This window comes from Hyperoodon ampullatus (assembly GCF_949752795.1).
Source record: "Hyperoodon ampullatus genome assembly, chromosome: 7".
NCBI lineage: Eukaryota > Metazoa > Chordata > Mammalia > Artiodactyla > Ziphiidae > Hyperoodon > Hyperoodon ampullatus.
This window is the reverse complement of record NC_136920.1, coordinates 14,745,121-14,757,217: the sequence shown is the minus strand read 5'-3', so window position 1 is coordinate 14,757,217 and position 12,097 is coordinate 14,745,121.

The window sequence follows — 12,097 nt, the reverse complement described above, 5'->3', positions numbered from 1 at the left end:
GGAACAGTTGTTGTCCTGCAGGCCTTCTCCCTGGGCTTGTTTCTGTCTGGGACAGGGAGGGTTAATCTCAGAATCACCCTAGCCCTCCCTTGTCTCCATACAGCCCAGAGAAGTTCTCAAGGAACCAAAGGCAGAAAGGAATTTCCTGCTTCTTTTGACTGAGGAAGGACTCCCTCTTCCTGTCCCCCTCACACATCTCCTTCTCCTGGGTAAATCTCACACACACGCACAGACACGCACACGTACAAACCTCTCTTGATAGGCTGCACCCCCGTGAAGGCGAGCCCTGCCCTTGTGGGTGAGGTGGAGGGTGTCAGCAGAGGTAGCCATGGAGACGAGGAGGCCCAGGAGGGGAGCTGGGGGGTGGGGTTCTTGCCCCAGGAGCAGGAAGGTGGCCTGCTGAGTCTAGGAACCCGCTTCCTCAGCCTGGCTCAGCCACTCACACACTTGCTAGTAAGGCCGAAAGCTCAGCCTCTGTGCACCGGTGCTGAATCAAATCTCAGAGACAGAGTTTTGGGTGAAGTAGAAAAGAACAGCTTTATTGCTTTGCCAGGCAAAAGGGGACCCAGCAGGCTTGTGCCTCTCAAAATTGTGTGTGTCCACTTGGGAGGATTTAATGAGGAACTTTATAGCAATAGTCCAAGGGTGGCATTGCTCAGAAGACTAGGGTGTGTGCAGGTCCTGTATGCCTTTAATCTCAGCTCAGGTGGTCAGTCTCTTCATCTTGATGGGCTTCTTTGGCCCCTTTAATCTCGCCTCCGGTGGTTTCTTGGCTGCTCCTCCCTTGATTAGCAACTGTTCGAATCTGCCCTTTGGAACTCAGGGAAGGTCATGAAGGCTGGAGTCTTGCCTACAAACAAGAAATGGGGGACAGAAAGGCTTCCATGCCCAGAAGCCCCACAGGGTCTTGCTTGGTTTTGCTAGTTGGGAGACTTTGGACAAGAGAGGTAACAATAATAACAATGGTAGCAATATAACTACTGTGTATTGAATGTGCCAGGCTGTATTGGTCTGTTTGGGCTGCCATAACAAAATACCACAGGCTGGATGATTTAAACAACAGAAATTTATTTCTCACAGTTTTGGAGACTAGAAGCCCAAGATCAAGGTCCCAGACTACTTGGTGTCTGGTGAGAGCTCTCTTCCTGGCTTGCAGATGGCCACCTTCTTGCTATGTCCTCATATGGTCTTTCTTTGGTTCTTGTGCTCAAGGAGAGCAAGAGAACATTAGCTCTTTGTAAATTTATTTATTTTTTGGCTGCATTGGGTTTTCATTGTTGTGTGCAGGCTTCTCATTGTGGTGGCTTCTCTTTGTTGCGGAACACGGGCTCTAGGCTCGCAGGCTTCAGTAGTTGTGATAGGTGGGCTCAATAGTTGTGACTCACGGACTCTAGAGTGCAGGCTCAGTAGTTGTAGCGCATGGGTTTGGTTGGTCCTTGGCTCGTGGGACCTTCCCGGACCAGGGCTCGAACCCGTGTGCCCTGCATTGGCAGCAGATTCTTAACCACTGCACCACTAGCGGAAGTCCCAGAACATTAGCTCTTTTGTGTCTCTTCTTATAAAGACACTAACCCTGTTGAATCAGGGCCCCACCCTATGATCTCATTTAATCTTAATTACTTCCTTAGAGGCTCCATCTCCAAATACAGCCACATGTAGGGTGAGGGCTCCAACATATGAATTTTAGGGGAACATAAACATTCAATCCATAGCACAGGCATTGTGCTAAGTGCTTGGTATGGGTTATTATAATTGATCTGTCCCATCATTCTCACTTAATTTTCACTCTAACTGTATAAAATAAGTTCTTTTATTGTCTCCATTTCTTTTTTTTTTTTTTTTTTTTTGGCTGCACTGCACAGCTTGTGGGATCTTAGTTCCCCAACAAGGGATCGAACCCAGGCCCCTGACAGTGGAAGTATGGAGTCCTAACCACTGGACCACCAGGGAATTCCCAATTGTCTCCATTTTACAGGTATGAAAACTGAGGCTAGGTCATTGGCCCAATGTCACATATCTGTCCAGTCTCTAAGCTGGAACTTAAACACAGACTGCTGACTTCTCACTTCTTAACCACTATGTCTACCTGGGCCTCAGTTTCTCATGTTAAAGATGGTGGTGAAAATTTCTGTCCTGTCTACTTCATTAGGTTATACTCAGGAAGTTGATTCCTGCAAAGGGATGTGTACTTGTAAGTTGTCTTTCTTAACAGGGAACAACCTCTAGAATGTGGCTGCCCCAGGACCTTCAAATTAGCCTCAGGTCCCCTTAAACCCAGAACTGGAAGGGAGTTTTGAGATTGTCTAGGGTTGTCTAACCACTCCACTCTCTGCAACACTGCACAGTGTGGATGAGAAAACAGGGGTCCAGACAGGGGAAATGGCTTACCCAAGTCATGGATCAGAACCCAGATATCCCTGTGCATGGTCTAGTGAGTTCTTTGCAGGTTTCCTCTAATTGTCTCAGCCTCAGCCTCAGTCCCTGACTTTTTCTGAATTGAACCTTTTGATGGGAGCAAAGGCGTCACAATTCACTGTTGGTTTGCCATCAGGGACAACTGGTATTTAGGAAGCATTCCCTGGTCCAGACCAGAATATGGTGAGTTCCATGTTCATGGCCACATGACTCTGGTCAATGCAATTTACAGCCTCCATACCTTGGTTTTCCCATTCATTTTCTTAGGATTAGCAAATGGAAGTGGTAACTGGTGGCTCAGAAACAAGGTCGATTTTGCAGGTATTGTTTGTGTGGCTTGTGCCAGTTTTTAACTATAATGCAACATTTTAAAAATGAGAGCTATAAGCACCGAACTAGGAAACTTATTTGCAATGTATCCCAAACAAAGTATTAATTCCCCTAATATATAAAGAGCACCCACAAATAAAGAAAAATAAAAACAACTGTAGTAGAAAACAGATGAAAGATATGAAAAGATAATTCAATGAAAATCATGTCGAAATTATTCTTAAACATGTGGAAAGACCAGCAATTATGCTCACAATAGGAGAAATACGTATGTACAATATTAAGTTACCATTTTTCACCTATCAGATTGATGAAAAATAAAAAGATGGATAATACACATCTTTGGGAGAGTCTGGAAAAACAGGCACTCTCATATGTTGCTAGTTGAAATGTAAATTTGTACAATCTCTCTGATGAGAAAATTGTCAGTAACTATCAAAATCATAAATGTACATTTCTTTAATCCGTCAGTTCTACTTCTAGGATTTTTGCCTATAGATGATATATTTATCAATGTGTGAAATAATATAAATAGAGGTTTACTTATGAGAGCAAAACTTTGGAAACAATCTATATTTATCAAGAGGGGTCCGATTAAGTTAATTATGGTACATGCATGCAAAGAAATATTAGGCAGCTGTAAGCAAGAATGAGGAAGCAGGTGCTTCCCTAGTAGTGCAGTGGTTAAGAATCCACCTGCCAATGCAGGGGTCATGGGTTCAAGTCTTGGTCCGGGAAGATCGAACAGGCCGTGGAGCAATTAAACCTGTGCGCCACAACTCCTGAGCCTGTGCTCTAGAGCCTGCGAGCCACAACTACTGAAGCCCTCGTGCCTAGAGCCCATGCTCTGCAACAAGAGAAGCCACGACAATGAGGAGCCCGCACACCGCAATGAAGAGTAGCCCCTGCTCACCACAACTAGAGAAAGCCCGAGCACAGCAACGAAGACCCACCACAGCCAAAAAAAAAAAAAAAAAAACTTTTCAGACACCATAGACAGAATGACATCCTAGCTGTTTGCTTAAAGACTACAGTGTATACATTTATGTTTGCAGGTTAGAGACTCACCTGAAAGGATACTTAAGAACTTGATAGACTAGTTATCAGTCTGGGAGGGAAAAAAATTTTATCTACAAACAGCATACCCTTTTCAGACTGCCTGCCTTTCATTGTGTTTGAAATTCTGTAATTTGTAGTAACTGATGCAAAATAATTCTTAGGGACATGCAAATTTTTTCTGTCCAGTAGAGGTTTAATTGACTTTCTCCCACCCCATGGAAAAACCAGTTTTGCCTTTATTTGCATGTTCATTTCAATACTCTTGATCTATAAATGTGTCTGTTTTCAGATTCTCTTTGAGTTTAACATCTGCCTGTTTCCCTTGTTGATTAATGAGTAGAATGAAATCTTTAACATGTGTCCATTTTACGTCTGTATGAAAGTCATGGTTTTATTTTTTTCTGGAAATTATCTTTAAACAGTTATAGACTAACCTGGAAGGATGCAACTGATGTGTGGTTTATCAGTCTGTGGACAGAAACTGAGTGTCTTGGGGTGGGGTGGGGAGACTTAATTTCAATTATTTTGTATTTTTAAAATTTCCTACTATGTGAATAACTATCCATTCAAAACTATAAACAAATACAATGTGTTTTTAAAGACAATTGAAAAGAGGGAAACAAAAACAGGAAGTATAACCTAGGAATTAAGAATATGGAATTTAGGGTCAATTGGACCTGGATTTAAAGCTCTGACATTTTCTCAATGACTTTGGGCAAGTTACTTAACCTCTCTAAGCTTTAGTTTATCTGTAAAATAAAGGTAATAATACCTTATTCCCAATGTCTCTGTGAACATTAAGTGAGATTTGAATATGAAAATTTTTAGCCAAGGACCTGACACATGGTAAGCATTCCTTACAAACCTGGACCACAATAATATGATGGTCAACATCATCATCAAAGCCAGTGTCTCACATGTACAGGATGAACCCCCTGAAGGGATGTCAAGCAATTTTAGGTGGTACTAAATAACAATAAATCATAAGCTGAGAAAGCATTTCCCTTTTCAACTTCTTTTGATCCTTCTTGATTTCTCCAGGACAAAGTATCAGTTTGTTGCTAATCAGTGTTTAATACCTAACACATGTTAATTTCCATTTTTAACAAGGAATGAGGAGGCACAGAAGGAAGGAAGTACAGAGACTTCAGCAGGCAGAATCCGCTAGAATTTAGGAACATCATTTGTTTTCATTGCATTTCTCTTATAGGTACATTCGTTCCATGGCTGCATTCTGACTTGCATGGACCCTAGGCACTTTTGCCTTGGTGAGCCCCTTCCTGCATTAAAAAAAAAAAAAAAAATACATTTCAAGACTTTATTGGTATAAATAAGAATGTAATCTAGACTGGTTTCATTATTGCATTTATTTTTTCTTCTGATTTTAAAATAAATTAAGATTAAAGCATTTTCACAGGCCCCTAAAAGTACTCTGGGCTCAAGGCCCTGTGTCTGGTTGGCCCTGATTCATTCTATTTCTGGTGAGGGCTACCGATTTTCCATTTACAGAGGAGAATTCAAGTTTCCTTTTTATATAGGTGTATTCAAGTAAACAAAATGAGTCCATTCGTCAGCTCAGGCTGCCATAAAAATACCCTAGACTAGGTGGCTTAAACAATAGAATTTCATTTTCTCACAGTCCTGGAGGCTGGAAGTCCGAGATCAGGGTGCCAGCACAGAAGAATGTTCAGGGAGGTCCCTCTTCTCTGTGTCTTCACGTGGAGGAGGTGTAGGTGTTGCAGGGAGGGGGACCCCTTCCAGAACCCAAGAGCAGGGTCTTGTCTAACACTTGAAAATGAATTGTCCAAGGAGACACACGTGCTGACAAAGCAGGAGACTTTATTGGGAAGGGGAACCTGGGTGGGGTCCAGGAGGGTAAGGGAACCCAGAAGGACTGCTCTGCCACGTGGCTCCACCATCTCCAGGTTTATGGGAATGGGCTCAGTTTCCAGGTTGTCTGTGGCCAATGACTCTGGCTCAGGGTCCATCCTGGTGGCACACGCATCGCTCAGCCAAGGTGGATTCCAGCGAGAAGCCTTCTGGAGGTTGGTAGGACATATAGACTGGAGTCTCCTCTCTCCTTTTGACCTTTCCCGAATTCTTCTGGTTGGTAGTAGCTTGTTAGTTCAGCATTCCTTACCAGGACCTCCTGTTCAAGATAACTCACGCAAGTGGCTACTACCTTGCCTGGCCAGGGCAGGCAGTTTCAGTCAGTGTTTGCCCTAACATATGTGTGTTTCTCTTCCTCTTCTTAGAAGGCCACCCTCCTATTGGATTAGGACCCCATCCTTATGACCTCACTGAACTTTTTTTTTTTTTTTGCGGTACATGGGCCTCTCACTGTTGTGGCCTCCCCCGTTGCGGAGCACAGGCTCCGGACGCGCAGGCTCAGTGGCCATGGCTCACGGGCCCAGCCGCCCTGCAGCATGTGGGATCCTCCCGGACCGGGGCACGAACCCGTGTCCCCTGCATCGGCAGGCAAACTCTCAACCACTGCACCATTAGGGAAGCCCCTCACTGAACTTTAATTACCTCCTAAAGACTATCTCCAGATAAAATCACACTGGGGTTAGGGCTTCCACATAGGAATTTGGAGGGGGTCGGGGAGACACAATTCAGTCCACAGCAAATATGAAAATACATACTAGTACAGCAGCGCGAGAATATGGCAAAAATAAAAGTCCACTGTTTTAGGGGCTTCCCTGGTGGCACAGTGGTTAAGAATCCGCCTTCCAATGCAACGGACACAGGTTCAACCCCTGGCCTGGGATGATCCCACATGCCACTGTATAACTAAGCCCGAGCGCCACAACTACTGAGCCCGCATGCCACAACTACTGAAGCCCGCGCGCCTAGAGCCCATGCTCCCAACAAGAGAAGCCACCACAATGAGAAGCCCGCACACCGCAACGAAGAGTAGCCTCCGCTCATAGTAACCAGAGAAAGCCCGTGCACAGCAATGAAGACCCAATGCAGCCAAAAATAAAAATAAATAATAAAACAAGTAAACTTATTAAAAAAAAAAAAGTCCACTGTTTTACAGATGAGGAGACTGAGGTCTGGGAATATAAAGCCTTGTGGAGCCAGGACTGGAATTCCTAAGCATTGTCCACCCTTCAGGACAACTTGTGACAAGGCGTTTCCCAGGAATAGGATGGTCCCTTCTCCACTGGCTTAGATGGTCTGCACAGGGATGCAGGACTTACCCCACAGCCTGCTCTTCCCAAGCCCTCAGGCCTGGGAAGTTCACTGCCCAGAGGACCCTACCAGGAAATTACATCAGAAATGGGTTTTGTTGGCACTTCCCTCGTGGTGCAGTGGATAAGACTCCGCGCTCCCAATGAAGGGGGCCTGGATTCAATCCCTGGTCAGGGAACTAGGTCACACATGCATGCTGCAACTAACAGTTTGCATGCCACAACTAAGACCCGGAGCAACCAAATAAATAAATAAATATTTTTTAAAAAAAGAAATAGGTTTTGTTTCCATCAGAACACTGCTTTAAAAACCATTCAGAGAGGCCAACAAAGGACAAAGTCCCTTTAAATCCAGGCGGCGGCACCTTGTTAAAAAAACAGTAAAAAAGAAATGAAGGAGCTTTGAAGAAGAGTAAACCAGCATTCTGACCAGGGGGCTCTTCAAAGGCCTGCAGCCCGACTCTGGTCACCCAGGTAGCCACATCCTGATCAGAGCACACATCCTGAGGTGGAAAGACGGGTCCTGGCTACCCCATCCCCCCAGGGCTTTGTTCCCTCTTCCTTTTCCATTTTAGCCTAAAGGAGAAGAGGCTGAGGGGAAAGTCCAGAGACCTAGCAGGAGAGCCAGAATCCACCCATGGATCCAGCTTTCCGGGCCAGCTCTCTGGATGGCAAATTAGAATGGTGTTGTGGATGAAAGGGTAGTCTTTGAAAATGCAAACAGGACAAGAGTTCTTTGAGGTGGGAGCTTTTGCCACTTGCCTGAGCTGCACCGTGGCTGGAAGCATGGCCCAGAAAAGCCCTAGGGAGCTTCTGACTAAATGAAAAGACAGCAGGGTTTGGATCCCCAACAAATACCCTGGGGTGAGGTGAAGCAATGATAGAATACGGTTAGGATGGATGGAAAGCGTCAATCTAGCCCTATTTGTAATATTAAAGAAAAATTTACCAAAAGATCATTTTATTGTAGCACACAGGGAAATGAAGGCAATTAATGTTAATGTTTAAATTTCTATGTATTTAGTGAGGTATGAAAATGAGAGTAACTTGGGGCTAGCAGTCACAAGGAAAGCATGACTGATATATACTGGGGTGAGCGTGGGGTCAAGAGCATGGCCTCCGCAGCCTTGAATGGTTAATGTGCTCCTGGTGCAGCTGTTTCTCTGGAATTTGGGGGAGGGCTTGCTCTCCTCTGCTCCACTCCCACCTCCATGTCATATCTTTGTGTCTCTCCTCTCTTAGCCTCATCACTTCTTTAGAGGAGGTAATGGGCATCACCAGCCTCCTGGTTGCAGCTGCCAAAGGTGCCTACTTGGGTGGGTGTGCGGGATGAAATAACTGCTAGAAGGCATGGTAGGACAATTTCATCTGTGTCCTTTTTTTTTTTTTTAATATTTATTTATTTATTTGGTTGCACCGGGTCTTAGTTGTGTCACGTGGGCTCCTTAGTTGAGGCATGCATGTGGGATCTAGTTCCCTGACCGGGGATCGAGCCCGGGCCCCCTGCATTGGGAGCGCAGTCTTATCCTCTGCGCCACCAAGGAAGTCCCTCATCTGTGTCCTTGATGGCCCATGTCAAAAGAGTCATCGAATCAGTCAACAGATATCTGTTGGGTTTCTGCTGTGTGCCGGGCGGTGGGCTGAAAGGAAGTTGCATGGAGCAGAAATGGAATCTGAGCCTGTCACAAGGCAGGCAAGAACTGTGATTGCAAACCATGAGGATGTGTCACATTAGCCCCCAGCCACAGCAGAAGTTAGCAGTTGATACCAGTGTGCCATTGGTGTGCTTCTTTTAATACCCGTTCTTCCTGTTTGTGGGTAGTTTTCGTCCTTTAACTCACTGAGGTGAAGGATGGAAAGGGATCAGAAAGATGGAATTGTTAGGGACCAACAGGTGGAATCCCCTTGTTGATTGGAAAAAAAAAAGCTCAATGTGAGTTAACTTCTATTTGGGGTAAAATGAGGACTATAGGGAATTCCCTGGCAGTCCAGTGGTTAGGACTCTGAGCTTCCAACCCCATCTGGTTCAATCCCTAGTTGGGGAACTAAGATCCACAAACCAGGCAGTGCAGCCAAAAAAAAAAAAAAAAATGAAGACTATAGCCTGGAAGATAGCATTTCAGATAGCTCTGAGAAACTGCTCCAAAGAGGTAGAAGGTGTTGACTAAAAAAAATGCACAACCTAAAAGCTGAGAGTTATGTTTTATTGGGTGGACATTCTGAGGACTTCAAGCCCAGGAGACAGGACTCTCAGGTCACTCTGAGGCACTGCTCTGAAGAGGCGAGGGGGCGAGGGAAGGATACATAAGAGTTTTTGCAACAAAGACCAGGTAGTCAGAACATCAAAATGTTACTGTTAATTAAAGAAAATCAGATATCTCAAGTTAAGGAATTTAGTGCTTTTCTTTGTAAGGGAGGATGCAAGAGTCTGGGCTCATTGAAATCATTCCTTGGGTGTGCACCTAGGCTGTCTGGGACCAGTATCCTGTGTTTTCTCATCCTGAGTCTCCTCAGGGTGTACTGTTAGGGGGTGGCTGCATTAGCAGGCATTGTTTCCATCCTGAGTTCCCTCAGGGCTCACCATACGGGGCGGCTGTAATGTGATAGCTTGATGGCTGCAACATCCTTTGTCTACTGATATGGCAGGCAATATTTTTTATTCAAAGAGGAAAGGTCAGTGCTTTCTATGATTTTAGTGAAGGGGGCACGTACAGTCAAGACACATGTTGGCAGAGGCTGGCTGCTTGTCACGAGGAGCAGATGTCACATTTAATGATTTCAGTGCTTTTCTAGATACGAGGAAATGCAAGAATTGGGCTCATAAAATCTTCTCCTGAAAATATCTAACTTGCTGAAAGCCTGCTCTGCCAGTTTTTCCCAGAGCAGTGTGCCTCGCTCCTAATCTCCACCCTGAACTCCCTCCAGGGTGTGTTGAAGGTCAACAGCTGCAGAGGCTAGTGACTTCATCCTTGTACAGGCAGATGGCAAATGCCAATTTTTAGTTAGCACCCTCTCACTGGGTGAAGAACACTTATACTAGACTCATTCACCCATCTCCTATCCCAGTCACACACACGGTTGTCACTGATCATTACACACAGTCATTTGAGATTCTCAGCAGTTCATCCGGCTCCCATGAGGAGTCCCCACCCTCAGAACTTCTGTCTTTTAATTTAGGCAAGATGTATCCACTTATTCAACAAACAGTTACTGAATATCTTCTAGATGGTGAGCACCGTTTGATGTATCAGGAATAGAATGGTGAACAAGGCAGGTGGGGTCCCTGCCTTCAGGTGGTTCACAGTCTAGAGGGGAAGACAAATAACCATCAAGGGAACAATGAGCAAACAAAATGATACCCCTCTTGGGATAAATGTAATGAGGAAAGCCAAAGGGCACTATGGCAGAGAATAACAGTGAAGGTGGTCAGAAAGCCTGCTCTGAGGAGGAATATTTAAAGGCTCAAACCCACCTGAAGGATGAACCAGCCACACAGAAAGTTGGTGAAAGAAAAGTCCTGGCACAGGAAAGACAAGGAGAGAGGCAGGAAAGAGTATGCATGTTCTAGAAACTGTCAGAAGGCTGGGGGCCAGATGGAATAAGAGGGGTGTTGAGTAACACAAGAGGAGATTGGACAGGGAGACAGAGGTAAGCTGGGACCAGTCTCATAGGCCAGAGAGGCTGGATAATTTAGATTTTATTAGAAGTGTGGAGAGAAAGCCTTTTAAATGGCTTCCCATCAGAATGGTCTCCCATGGAAAATCAACTCATATTCTTTACAGTTCTGGCTGTGGCATGGCGAATGCGCGGAAGAGGCAGAGTGGGAGCATGGAAGCCAGTTAGGAAGCTGTTCAGTGGTCCAGGTGAGGTATGACTGTGGCTAGACTGGGGGTCATGCCTCAGAGAAGGAGAGGAGTGGATTCAGGATACATTCTGGAGATGTTACTGAAAGGCTTGCTTCATGGGCTGGATATAAGGAAAGATCAGTCTTCCCTAGACCCTCTGGTGAGAGGTATATCAGTCTTCTACCACCTTCTAGCCTCACACGCAGAACCTGACGTGGAGGTAGAGGGTTCAAATTAGGATCTAAGATTTTTTTTTTTAATATTTATTTGTTTATTTGGCTGTGCCAGGTCTTAGCTGCAGCGTGTGGGATCTCTAGTTCCCTGACCAGGGATTGAACCTGGGCCCCCTGCATTGGGAGCACGGAGTGTGAACCACTGGACCACCAGGGAAGTCCCTAAGATGTTTTCTACCTTTTTATTTTATATTGGAGTATAGTTGATTAACAATGTTGTGATAGTTTCGGGTATACAGCAAAGTGATTCCATTATACATATACATGTATCTATTCTTTTTCAAATTCTTTTCCCATTTAGATTGTTACATAATATTGAGCAGAGTTCCCTGTGCTATACAGTAAGTCCTTGGTGGTTAGGATCTAAGATTGAAGACCCAAACCCAACCAAATTCAGTGTAACTGGAACTGTAAAGTAGATACAAAATCTAAGACTGCTAGTCAGTGATAAAACTAGGCCTTGCTACATAAACAGAAGAAAGGGGAAACTAGACACAAAAAAAGATTTTTAGTGACATTGATCAAACTAAAATATTAACTACATCTAATAGCATAAAATATATCAAGCACCTAGGAAAAAAATGAACAAAAACAGGTGGGATACATCTACAGAAAAAAACTAAACACCTATACTGAGAGATATTAAAGAAGACCCAAATAACTGGAAAATTATAATATATTCATTAATTGGAAGAGTTGTCAATTATCCTCCCAAATAATCTATAGATGTAAATTAATACCAGTCAAAAATCCCAACAGAATTTTTTGTTTTTTTCGTGGAACATGATGAACGGATTCTAAATACATATAGAAATGCAGGGATCAAGAAGAGCAATGAGGGGCTTCCCTGGTGGCGCAGTGGTTGAGAGTCCACCTGCCAATGCAGGGGACACGGGTTTGTGCCCCAGTCCGGGAAGATCCCACATGCCACGGAGTGGCTGGGCCTGTGAGCCATGGCTGCTGAGCCTGAGCGTCCAGAGCCTGTGCTCCGCAACGGGAGAGGCCCGCGTACCGCAAA